Genomic DNA, 13,336 nt, shown 5'->3' on the forward strand with positions numbered 1-13,336 from the left:
CCTCAAGGGCATCCAGTTCAGCTAGGAGCCAAGGCACGGCCAGCCCACCACCGGAAAAGCATCCTAAGATTGCAAGTGCCCGGCGCGAGCGACCAAAGACCCCAGGGACAAAAATACCCTACATTGGCTCCGGCAGGAAGTCGGGTGGCACCTGGCACACCGCCAAAGGTGGGAAAGGGCCACAAGCGTGCAGGGAAGGGTGGGAAGGGCAGCACGCCCGACAAGTCCGGCAGCAGGCCAGCTGGCCAGGAGGGCCCCACCAGCCCCATCCCAGGTGTGCAGGAGGACACACACAGGCCCGGTACTGCAGCCCAGGAGGGCCCCGCAAGCCACCAGACAGATGGGCAGGAAGGCCCCGCCAGCCACATGTCAGGTGGCGAGTGACATCCATGCCTGGGCCGGATCCGCTGACCAGGACACTCATCTCAAGCACCGCTCCGCTGGGCACCGCCGTCTCAAGCACCGCTGAACAGGGCCCTTCATCTCAAGCACCGCTCCGCTGGGCACCGCCATCTCAAGAACCGCTGATCTGGGCCCTTCATCTCAATCACCGCTGAACAGGGCACCCCCGTCTCAGGAACCGCTGAACTGGGCCCTTCATCTCAAGCACCGCTGAACAGGGCACCGCCATCTCAAGCACCGCTGAACAGGGCACCGCCGTCTCAAGCACCGCTGAACAGGGCACCGCCGTCTCAAGCACCGCTGAACAGGGCACCACCGTCTCAAGCACCGCTCCGCTGGGCACCGCCGTCTCAAGCACCGCTCCGCTGGGCACCGCCGTCTCAAGCACCGCTCCGCTGGGCACCGCCGTCTCAAGAACCGCTGAACTGGGCCCTTCATCTCAAGCACCGCTGAACAGGGCACCGCTGAACTGGGCCCTTCATCTCAAGCACCGCTGAACAGGGCACCGCCGTCTCAAGCACCGCTGAACAGGGCTCTTCATCTCAAGCACCGCTGAACAGGGCACCGCCGTCTCAAGCACCGCTGAACTGGGCCCTTCATCTCAAGCACCGCTGAACAGGGCACCGCCGTCTCAAGCACCGCTGAACTGGGCCCTTCATCTCAAGCACCGCTGAACAGGGCACCGCAGTCTCAAGCACTGCTGAACTGGGCCCTTCATCTCGAGCACCGCTGAACTGGGCCCTTCATCTCGAGCACCGCTGAACTGGGCCCTTCATCTCAAGCACCGCTGAACAGGGCACCGCAGTCTCAAGCACTGCTGAACTGGGCCCTTCATCTCGAGCACCGCTGAACTGGGCCCTTCATCTCGAGCACCGCTGAACTGGGCCCTTCATCTCAAGCACCGCTGAACAGGGCACCGCCGTCTCAAGCACCGCTGAACAGGGCCCTTCATCTCAAGCACCGCTGAACAGGGCACCGGCGTCTCAAGCACCGCTGAACTGGGCCCTTCATCTCAAGCACCGCTGAACAGGGCACCGCCGTCTCAAGCACCGCTGAACAGGGCACCGCCGCCTCAAGCACCGCTGAACAGGGCACCGCCGCCTCAAGCACCGCTGAACAGGGCACCGCCGCCTCAAGCACCGCTGAACAGGGCACCGCCGTCTCAAGCACTGCTGAACAGGGCACCGCCGTCTCAAGCACTGCTGAACAGGGCCCTTCATCTCAAGCACCGCTGAACAGGGCACCGCCGTCTCAAGCACCGCTCCGCTGGGCACCGCCGTCTCAAGCACCGCTGAACTGGGCCCTTCATCTCAAGCACCGCTGAACTGGGCCCTTCATCTCAAGCACCGCTGAACAGGGCACCGCTGTCTCAAGCACCGCTGAACAGGGCCCTTCATCTCAAGCACCGCTGAACAGGGCACCGCCGTCTCAAGCACCGCTGAACTGGGCCCTTCATCTCAAGCACCGTTGAACAGGGCACCGCCGTCTCAAGCACCGCTGAACAGGGCCCTTCATCTCAAGCACCGCTGAACAGGGCACCGCCGTCTCAAGCACCGCTGAACTGGGCCCTTCATCTCAAGCACCGCTGAACAGGGCACTGCCGTCTCAAGCACCGCTGAACAGGGCACTGCCGTCTCAAGCACCGCTGAACAGGGCCCTTCATCTCAAGCACCGCTGAACAGGGCACCGCCGTCTCAAGCACCGCTGAAGAGGGCCCTTCATCTCAAGCACCGCTGAACTGGGCCCTTCATCTCAAGCACCGCTGAACAGGGCACCGCCGTCTCAAGCACCGCTGAACTGGGCCCTTCATCTCAAGCACCGCTGAACAGGGCACCGCCGTCTCAGGAACCGCTGAACTGGGCCCTTCATCTCAAGCACCGCTAAACAGGGCAACGCCGTCTCAAGCACCGCTGAACAGGGCCCTTCATCTCAAGCACCGCTGAACAGGGCACCGCCGTCTCAAGCACCGCTGAACTGGGCCCTTCATCTCAAGCACCGCTGAACAGGGCACCGCCGTCTCAAGCACCGCTGAGCTTGGCCCTTCATCTCAAGCACCGCTGAACAGGGCACTGCCGTCTCAAGCACCGCTGAACAGGGCACTGCCGTCTCAAGCACCGCTGAACAGGGCCCTTCATCTCAAGCACCGCTGAACAGGGCACCGCCGCCTCAAGCACCGCTGAAGAGGGCCCTTCATCTCAAGCACCGCTCCGCTGGGCCCTTCATCTCAAGCACCGCTGAACTGGGCCCTTCATCTCAAGCACCGCTGAACAGGGCACCGCCGTCTCAAGCACCGCTGAACTGGGCCCTTCATCTCAAGCACCGCTGAACAGGGCACCGCCGTCTCAAGCACCGCTGAACTGGGCCCTTCATCTCAAGCACCGCTCCGCTGGGCACCACCGTCTCAAGAACCGCTGAACTGGGCCCTTCATCTCAAGCACCGCTGAACAGGGCACCGCCGTCTCAGGAACCGCTGAACTGGGCCCTTCATCTCAAGCACCGCTAAACAGGGCAACGCCGTCTCAAGCACCGCTGAACAGGGCACCACCGTCTCAAGCACCGCTGAACAGGGCACCGCCGTCTCAAGCACCGCTGAACAGGGCACCGCCGTCTCAAGCACCGCTGAACAGGGCACCGCCGTCTCAAGCACCGCTCCGCTGGGCACCGCCGTCTCAAGCACCGCTCCGCTGGGCACCGCCATCTCAAGAACCGCTGAACTGGGCCCTTCATCTCAAGCACCGCTGAACAGGGCACCGCCGTCTCGAGCACCGCTGAACTGGGCCCTTCATCTCAAGCACCGCTGAACAGGGCACCGCCGTCTCAAGCACCGCTGAACTGGGCCCTTCATCTCAAGCACCGCTGAACAGGGCACCGCCGTCTCAAGCACCGCTGAACTGGGCCCTTCATCTCAAGCACCGCTGAACAGGGCACCGCCGTCTCAAGAACCGCTGAACTGGGCCCTTCATCTCAAGCACCACTGAACTGGGCCTTTCATCTCAAGCACCGCTGAACAGGGCACCGCCGTCTCAAGCACCGCTGAACAGGGCCCTTCATCTCAAGCACCGCTGAACAGGGCACCGCCGTCTTAAGCACCGCTGAACAGGGCTCTTCATCTCAAGCACCGCTGAACAGGGCACCGCCGTCTCAAGCACCGCTGAACTGGGCCCTTCATCTCAAGCACCGCTGAACAGGGCACCGCCATCTCAAGCACCGCTGAACAGGGCCCTTCATCTCAAGCACCGCTGAACAGGGCACCGCCGTCTCAAGCACCGCTGAACAGGGCCCTTCATCTCAAGCACCGCTCCGCTGGGCACCGCCGTCTCAAGCACCGCTGAACTGGGCCCTTCATCTCAAGCACCGCTGAACTGAGCCCTTCATCTCAAGCACCGCTGAACAGGGCACCGCCGTCTCAAGCACCGCTGAACTGGGCCCTTCATCTCAAGCACCGCTGAACAGGGCACCGCCGTCTCAAGCACCGCTGAACTGGGCCCTTCATCTCAAGCACCGCTGAACTGGGCCCTTCATCTCAAGCACCGCTGAACAGGGCACCGCCGTCTCAAGCACCGCTGAACTGGGCCCTTCATCTCAAGCACCGCTGAACAGGGCACCGCCGTCTCAAGCACCGCTGAACAGGGCCCTTCATCTCAAGCACTGCTCCGCTGGGCACCGCCGTCTCAAGCACCGCTGAACTGGGCCCTTCATCTCAAGCACCGCTGGCCCATTGGCGGAAGGGGCAGGCCCGCATCTGTGTCGGGCAGGGCTGCACGAAGCACTCTGGGCACTAGTCCCCCTCCAGTACCAGTGGAGACTGTTATCCACTTGAGAGACTGTGGCTTTGCACTCCCCAGGATGGCACAGTGGGCATCCCACCCACTGTAGAGACTTGAGAGACTGTGGCTTTGCACTCCCCAGGATATGGCAGTGGGCAAGCCACCCACTGTAGAGACTTGAGAGACTGTGGCTTTGCACTCCCCAGGATGGCACAGTGGGCACCCCACCCACTGTAGAGACTTGAGAGACTGTGGCTTTGCACTCCCCAGGATGGCACAGTGGGCAACCCACCCACTGTAGAGACTTGAGAGACTGTGGCTTTGCACTTCCCAGGATGGCACAGTGGGCAACCCACCCACTGTAGAGACTTGTGAGACTGTGGCTTTGCACTCCCCAGGATGGCACAGTGGCCATGGAGGCCCCTCGTGGATCTGACATCGTGGACTCATCTGGCTGAGGTGCCCCCCCCTTTCCCTTCCCCCTGAGGTGCCTGTAGTTTTCCTATCTGATGCCCCTGCAGTGTTCTCTCCGTTGGAGGCAGGTATCCTGTGTGGGCTTTGCCCATGTGTTTTGGCCCAGTGGCCCACGAACAATGGCTGATAGACATATCGGACTGGACAATTTATGTATATAAAGTTATAGATGTGTGATATATTTTATACTCAGTCTTACAATATAATTCTATATCTATAATCATTTCCTTTTGTCTTCGCATTCTTCCGGGGGGTTTGGGGGTGTAACTGTGATGTGTTGCTATGCATTGATGTGTGTGTTGTAGTGGTTGAGGGTGAGGGTGGGTGTGTCGCATATGTGTGTCCCCGTAATTTTTTGCCTCCCCCTCCCCTGTGTTGTAGGTGCAGTACTCACCGTTGTCTTCTGCTCCGGCGTTCGTGCTCCTGGTAGAGGAGCAGGAAGACAATGGCTGGTAGGATGTGTAGTTTGGGTTCCATGCTGTCCAGATTCCTCGTGGGATGTATGGAGGTGAGTGTTTTCCGTTTGAAATGGCTGTTTCCGCCGTGTTTTTATCGGCGGGGCTACCGCCCCGGAAAAGGTGGCGGATTGGTGGATTGTGATAGGGTGGGCGGTACATTGTCTCCCGCCTGTCTGTTGGCGGTGACAGCTGCGCTGTTTGTTTGTCCCGCCGTGGCGGGCGGTGTGTTAAAGTGGCGGTCTCTGTTGGCGGTTTCCGCCAGGGTCGGAATTGCATTTTTTTACCGCCAGGGTTGGAATGACCCCCATAATGTGCTACTGGTGAACATTGAGCAACTAATATGCGCAGTGGGGAAACACAAAGTCATTGGTCAAACACAATTAATAGCATCACAACGTGTCAGTGTACTGAGGCCTGATAAGTAGGCCCCAGTATCAATGCTCTTTCCTTTAAATTATATGTGGAATTGCATATACCATTTGGCAAGGACCTTACCACCCCTGTAAGTCCCTAGTAAATGATATCTAGAGTACATGGCGCAAGGGTGCTAAAGGGGGTCCCCAGGGATGCAGCACTGATTGTGCCACCCTGAGTAACCCGAGTAAAAGTGAGAGACTGCAGAGCTGCCATGTCAGTCTGCATAGGCAGCCTGCTGATCGAGTGAGACTCTGCCCACACCAGGTGCAGACGGAGTCCATGTTACTGCCCATGGACAGGTCAATCACACCTAAAGCAGTCCCTTTCTAGCCTAGGAGGTAGGGTGCACTGTCCCATGAGTGAGGACATATGTACAGGAGCACATATGCCCCTGTGCTGACATTTAAAACACAATGCTGGCCCGAATAACCGGCGGTCCATTGGATAACATGGGCTGGCATCTGACCACTGCTCAGATGCCCAGCTCTGCAAAGGCACGGCTGAATCCTTTCGTGTTAGGTATCAAACACTGTGCTTTTTAACCCTGAACATGATACCCATGTGTAGGAACAGAAAACAGATGGCCAGGTGGCACCCATAGAGGGTGCCCACCAAGTGATTGAGTCTTGTACTGTTTTGGCGGGCTCTTCCGAGCCTCTGCCACCACAGACAAGAATCTGACATCCTGCTGGTGGTGCTAGCACCTTGGCAGGATGAAAGACAAGAGGCCTGAGCAGGAAGGCGGTCACACCTCCTCCCTCCCAGGCTGGCGCGTGAGAAAAGCATCAGGGCAGTGTGCCTCAAAGGCTTCTCCCACCTTTGATGTGTAAGTAGCTGTCCCCCCAGTGGAGGACAAATCCCTTTCCGCCCTGCCCGGTGAGGCAGGCATAAAATTAGCTATGCAGGAGGCATACACCTCCAAAAGTCTAGCCACACCTTTAAGGTGGACTAGGAGGTCTGCACAATCGAGGGATGGTTCTGCTATCTTAGTAGACCCTAATAATAGTGGGTTCTTGGTGGAAAAGTGATGTACTCCCACAGGAAGTCGTCACTTCAGAAGTGGATTAGCAGCAGGGACAAGTAGCCCATTGGCCACTGTCCCTCACATCCTTAAATGCCCCCTAAACCAGGATTTAAGGGGCTCCACTGGCACCAGAACTCAGATCTTACCTGGTAAAGAAGAACGAACTACAAAGAGATGTCTGCACTGACAACAGGACCTGTACTCCTGACCCAGCGCGAAGACAGGACCACCTTTAAAGTCACCTAAAGGGCCAGTACTGGAACAGAGTTCCTGGCGTGTGCCTGAGATGAAGACTAGTTGGTCCCAGCAAGAGGGACCCCAGTGGACACCGAGAATCCAAGGAAGACTACCCAGAATGGTGGTACCTGTCCTCTGTAACGTGCAGGAGTAAAGGCGGGCCGAGATCAAAGAACTGCGACACGACAGGCTCTGCATGTCGGAGCCTAAAGAAACTCAGCATCTAACGAGTGGGAGTAAGGCCAGTGCCAAGTTTAAAGCCTGTACTACCTGCCAGAAAGCCCGTGGATCACCCTTGCAGCTACCAAGGCTTGACTGTCGCCAGCCTGGAAACCGACAGCCCCACGAAGTACATAGACTCCAGAGCACCACCACCCCCCAGCATAAAGACTGACATCGCCAGTGTCCCCTCTCCTGTGGCTTTGCATCCTGAAGGAAGTGACTTTCACTGGAGCATCAAAACATCTTTGGCACGACCAACCCCATGACTGACAGCTAGAAGCCACCTCTGCACCCGGAGCCGCCGGGCAAAGTAGTGAAGATCCAACCGCCGATTATTGGTCCTTCCCCCCCCCAAAGACCTCTTCATACAAAGGGTAGAGTGTTCATGCACCCCCAAGTCCAGTTCTGCAACAAATTGCAGAATCACCTCTACAAGCAGGCTCCTTGGGCAAGGTAACCAAAGTTTGACTGTTGATTCCTGGTCTAGATACCCGCAGAACCTTAAGCTCCCGTGGGCTCGTCACAACTCACCCTACAAGTGCACGAGTGCAAACTGCTATTTTCCCCATTGACTTCAATAGAGGCCCTTTAAACTTGCAAAGTACTGTATTTCCTAAGGGCTGAAAAATTCACAACTCTGGTTGTACAAAAGCTACAAAGTTAAGTTTGGTGTCTAAATTAAGGTTAAAATCAAATCTGTTTTTCTAAATTAGTGTTGGATTTAGATCGAATCATGTCATTTTGGTATTGTGAAATGCTATACACATGTCCCTATAAGTAGCCTGACTGCTCTTTGCCCCACTACCAGGACTTAGCTAGGACAAAGCACAAAGAGATAAGTATATTTTTGAGTACATGAGAAATCCTCAATTGACTTTTATACTCAAAAAGTATTTTTTAGATTTTATCTAAAAAGCAGGGTAATTGGAACTGCTGTGTCGTACCCCCATTTTAACAGGACATAAACATTTGCAAAAGAATTTCCAAAGAAGCTAAGGTAGTTAGGTGAAAGAGTTTTCAAAAGTTTCATATTTTCCCAACTTATTAGATAAACCAGTGCACAATGGACAAGGTCTGGAGCCTTAATCAGCCCATCCTCTCCATCCTCAAGATCAATGATCTGAGGGAAATGTGCAAAGCTAGAAGTATTAGCTTTAAAGCTACTGTCAAGAGAAGAGACCTTGTAGAGGCCCTCACTAAGAGTAGGAAGCCTTAGTCCCAGTAAGCGGAGTGGAAGGTGGAGAGGACCTTGACCTTTTGTCCTTCCCCAGACCTCCATCTCCAGTGCGAAGTGTCCTAAGACCCCACACTAGTAGAAGGAGTAGGATCCTTGAGGACAACCTTCAGCAACTTGCCTGGAGGTGAAGAGGCTTGAACTTGAGGAGAGGAGAATAGCCTTATAAGAGAAGAGTGCTAGATTGGGACTAGTTCCCAGAGATGGTGACAGCAAAGAGAGTAAGGAAAGTGAGGTTTCTTGTGACCCTAATGGGGTAAGTCAATGTCCCCAAAGGGATTGTCCCAGCATACAGTGGAGGAGGTCACATAGACAAATGGTTTGCAGCATTTGAGCGATGTTGCAGAATGAGGAAGGATGGTCCACAGCACTGGGGCTCTCTACTTCGGGAGTTATTCCCAGCTAAGGGCAGATATAGACATCTGACCCTACCTGAGGAAGTGGCTGAGTCCTATCCCCATATGAAAGAACCCCTAATTGAACGGGTAGGACTTACCACAGAGGAGTACAGAGTCAAATTTAGGGACACCTGAGAAGGCCAAGACCAGACTTGGGTGGACTTTGTAGACTCCTCAGTCAAAGCACTAGATGGCTGGATAAAGGGCAATAAAGTTGACACTTATGAAGGGCTGTATAATCTTTTAATGAAAGAGCATATCTTGACTAATTGTTATACAGAGAAACAGCAGCAGAATCTGGTGAATTCTGAGTTGTCTTCTCCCAGACAGCCGACAAGTCGGTTAGTTCCCAGAACAAATCCCAAGGTGGAGGTGACTCCAAGAAGGGTGCACAAACTTCTAAGCAGGGGAAGGGGAATAGCACTGACAACGGTAAAAAGACAAAGGCCCTCATTATGACATTGCCGTTAAATCCCGCTTACCGCCATCCTGACTGTCGCCAACCTACCGCGGCGGACATCTGCTCACCATATTATGGCACACATGCCATTCTCTCACTATTCAGCCACATACACAATTCCACCAAACCAAAGATCAGTGATAAACTGGTGGTATCAAAACCCACACCGTTACGGCAACAGAAGTAAGCCCACCACATTATGACCCACGAATCACCACGGCAGACATTCAACGGCAGTAAACCATTGGCGGTACACACCGCTGCACTCAAAATTCACACACACATACAAAACAACACCACATTGGACAATTCAAACTACACACACACACACACACACACACACAGCACACACACACACACCACTATAAAACACACAGCCACACTACCCACAACCCCTTACGAATAAAAACTACTGGCACAAGACAGACACCACGACCACAGACAAAACCAGAGCCACACACTACCAACACCTATACACCACCCACGCACCTTATATCACAAACCCCAACACATCACCCTATACACCCTCACCGACACTACTCACACAACACCCATGGCACCACCGATTATCAGAGGAGGAGCCAAAGGTCATGGTGGAGGAAATCATCCGGGTAGAGCCACAGCTATTTGGAGCACAGGTGCAGCAGATATCCATTGCTAGGAAGATGGAGCTATGGTGGAGGATCAAGGACAGGGTCAACGCGGTGGGACAGCACCCCAGAATAAGGGACGACATCAGGAAGAGGTGGAACGACCTACCGGGGAAGATGTGTTCCATTGCAGCAAGACACCAACTCGCTGTACAGAGGACTGGCGGTGGACCCCGACCTCCTCCCCCACAACTAACAACATGTGAGGAGCAAGTCTTGGCAATCATGCATCCTGAGGGCCTAGCAGGAGGACTGAACTCTGGTAAGTTAACTCTCTACTACTATCACCCCCCTACCTGTATGCCATCACATACCCCCCACCCTCACTCCCATCACTCCACCACCTCCCACACACCCCACCATCACATCACACTCATCCCAATGCCAAGCCCTGCATGCACCACCAATGCATGGAAACCACTCACAGCCCTGCATGGATACCTATCATTAAAGCATGCACACTAGAGAGAATCAGCTAGCCCACCACATACCAACTCACACAAGTAAAAGCTGCCAGGGTGAATACAACCAAAGAGGGCAACCCACTGATATGTCACACACAGAAACAACAACACTGCATTTACATCCCCACAGGTACCCCAGCCAATGTCAGCGGAGAAGAGGTGCCAGCAATATCCAGTCCCCCCACAGAAGAGGCCCACAGTGATGACAGCGACTCTCGTCGCCTGGATCTGGATGACCAACCTGGCCCATAAGAGACCTCTGCAGAGTCGGTAACCCAGCCACAGTCACACACCACCACAGAGCATCCCCCCTCAGGAAACATCACCACAGCACCCACCCAGCATTCCCATACCTCTGTCCCCAGGACACGTCAATCAGCAGTGTGTCCACCACTACAGGGTCCCCAGGGCACACCTCATACCCAAGACAATCAGGGTCTTGAGGTCAGTGGCAGTGGGCTCACGGTTCAGGGGACAGAGCCACAGGACAACAGGGAAACTGGGAGGACTGCTGTGCGCCAGGGCGGGAGGACAGGCCCAGGGAACCGACTGTCCAGGAGGCCCTCACTGAGATCATGGGAGCATACCAACATTCCCAGGATACGCTGGGCCAGACCCTGGCCAACGTGCAGGAGAACAGGAGGCTGCAGAAGGGACAGTACCAGGAGATCAGGGAGAACTTGCAGGCCATTAACACCACCCTGGTCTCCATTGCAGGGATGCTGTCAGAGATGGCCATCATTATAAGGGAGGCAGCCTCACAATAGGGGGCCCCTGCGACCAGCTAGACATCTGAACTGCTTCCACCTCCGCTAATGGACAGGAGGCCCCGCCAGAGGACCAACAGGCCAAAAGCACCCCTCCCCCTGCAGAAGGTGAACCACTCTGCAAATGTTCCCTGTGATCCAGGCAGAAGTCAGAGACTATTGCCAAGACCCCCACCAGGAAATAAGACTCTCCTGATTGTTACCCTTATGTCCCACCCTGTCACCCTGCCCACCTCAAACTGCCATTGATTCCCTTCCTATGGCCCCTTGGACAATGCACCTGTACTACCAATAGACTGGAACTCTACCCTGGACTTTCCTCCATCATCACCCCAGCCCAATGCACTTGCCCCTCTACTTCTTAGCACTTAAATAAACACCCTTTGAAAAAATACAAGTATGGAGTATGTCAAATGATTTAAGTATGTATTCATTTAACCAGGTTCAAACATTGCAATTCAACTGTACAGTTATGTTCACATTGGAAAGACCTGTAGTTGGCTGCAGTGATCACACCAGGAGCGATAGTGGGGCACAAACAACTGCAAAATGAGTTACCAAAGGGTACAGTGAGTGGGCATAGAATTGGGAAATAACAGCATGCCAGTGACAAAGATAAACAAGAAAATGTCGATGAAAGATGAAGTAACACTGTCCTACCTGTGTATCATTAGAAGTATTGTCGAATCACTGCATTTCTGTTGTCCTCATCCTCATCCTCTGCCTCCTCATCCTCACTGTCCACAGGGTCCAGTGCTGCCACACGGCCATCTCCAGCCTCCTCCTCCTGCAGAAAAGGCACATGGCGTCTCAAGGCAAGGTTGTGCAACATACAGCATGCCACAATTATCTGGCAGACCTTCTTGGGTGAGTAGAACAGGGATCCACCTGTTAGATGGAGGCACCGAAACCTGGTCTTCAGGAGGCCAAAGGTACGTTCTATTATTCTTCTTGTATGCCCATGTGCCTCATTGTAACGTTCTTCTGCCCTTGTCCTGGGATTCCTCACAGGGGTCAGTAGCCATGATAGGTTGGGGTAACCTGAGTCACTTGCAAATATGGAGGGACAACATTTAGCCACACACTATCCCATATGACCTACACCATAACCATAAACCAACATCCACTGGGTGGTAACCACGGCTCTCCCATTAGCCACACCCTGTGCCTCTGTAGTTGGGCCATCACATTTGGGATGCTGCTATTCCTCAGGATAAAAGCATCATGCACAGATCTGGGGTACTTGGGGGAAAACAATGTAGCTACACATGTGTTTAATAAGGGCAGCCAACACTCTTGTCAGCAAATTGAGAACATTGGCTGTGACATTCCTGCTGCCAAGCCCACTGTCACTTGGAAATAACCAGTTGCCAGGAAATTGAGCACTGATAGAACTTGCACAAAAGGGGGGATCCCAGTGGGGTGACGGATAGCGGATATCAGGTCAGGCTCCAGTTGGGCACACAGCTCCGTGATTATGGCCCTGTCAAGTCTGTAGGTGAGGATAATGGGCCAGATGTATGAAATTGTTTTGCACTCGCAAACGGTGCAAATCGCAAAATTCGTCCGTATGCGAGTGCAAACAAGTGGTCTGCGATGCATGAAAGGCATTCGCAGACCACAAATAAGAAATCGCAAAAATTGCAATTTCTTGCGTGGCGACCTGGTTTTGCGAGTCGCAATTTGCGATTCACAAAATCCAAATCGCAAGGAGATGCTACAAAAAATTGCAAATTGCGATTTTTCGCAGAGTGGCATTTTGCACATGCAAAATACCATGAAAAGAAACCAGGTGGTAACCTGGTGCAAAATTTAAAAATGCATTTGAAATGCATTTTTAAATTGAACATGTAAAGCACACATGCCCTTTTGGCATGTGTGCACCTTACATGTCCCCCAAGACATTTTTGGGGTGCAGCAGAGGGGGTCTTAGGCCCCCAGCACCCTGGGCTTTTGCATTTCCAAAATTGCGATTTCTGGTTCAGAAATCGCAATTTTGGAAATGCAAACAAATTCGCAGCTATGGGCCAACAGGCCTATAGGTGCGAATGGGGCCGGTATCGCAATTTGCGATTTGGTAATAGCATTTGCGATTTTTAAGAAATCGCTATTACCGAATCGCAAATGTGATACATGGCACTTGTTGCCAAGTCCACCAGGGGTCTTTACACGGGGGTATGTCTCCATCTCCTATTCATCCACAGTGGTAGCAATCTATGGGGCACAAGAGTGAGGAGCTGGTCACAAACTTACATTGTAGCCACAACAGTACAATGCATGATGTTAATTTGAAATTAAAAGTTAAATTTGTCCTGTATGTCCAATTGTGAACTGTGACGCACTTATAATCCAGGGTCTGCCC

The sequence above is a fragment of the Pleurodeles waltl genome, chromosome 2_1, assembly GCF_031143425.1.
Source record: "Pleurodeles waltl isolate 20211129_DDA chromosome 2_1, aPleWal1.hap1.20221129, whole genome shotgun sequence".
Lineage (NCBI taxonomy): Eukaryota > Metazoa > Chordata > Amphibia > Caudata > Salamandridae > Pleurodeles > Pleurodeles waltl.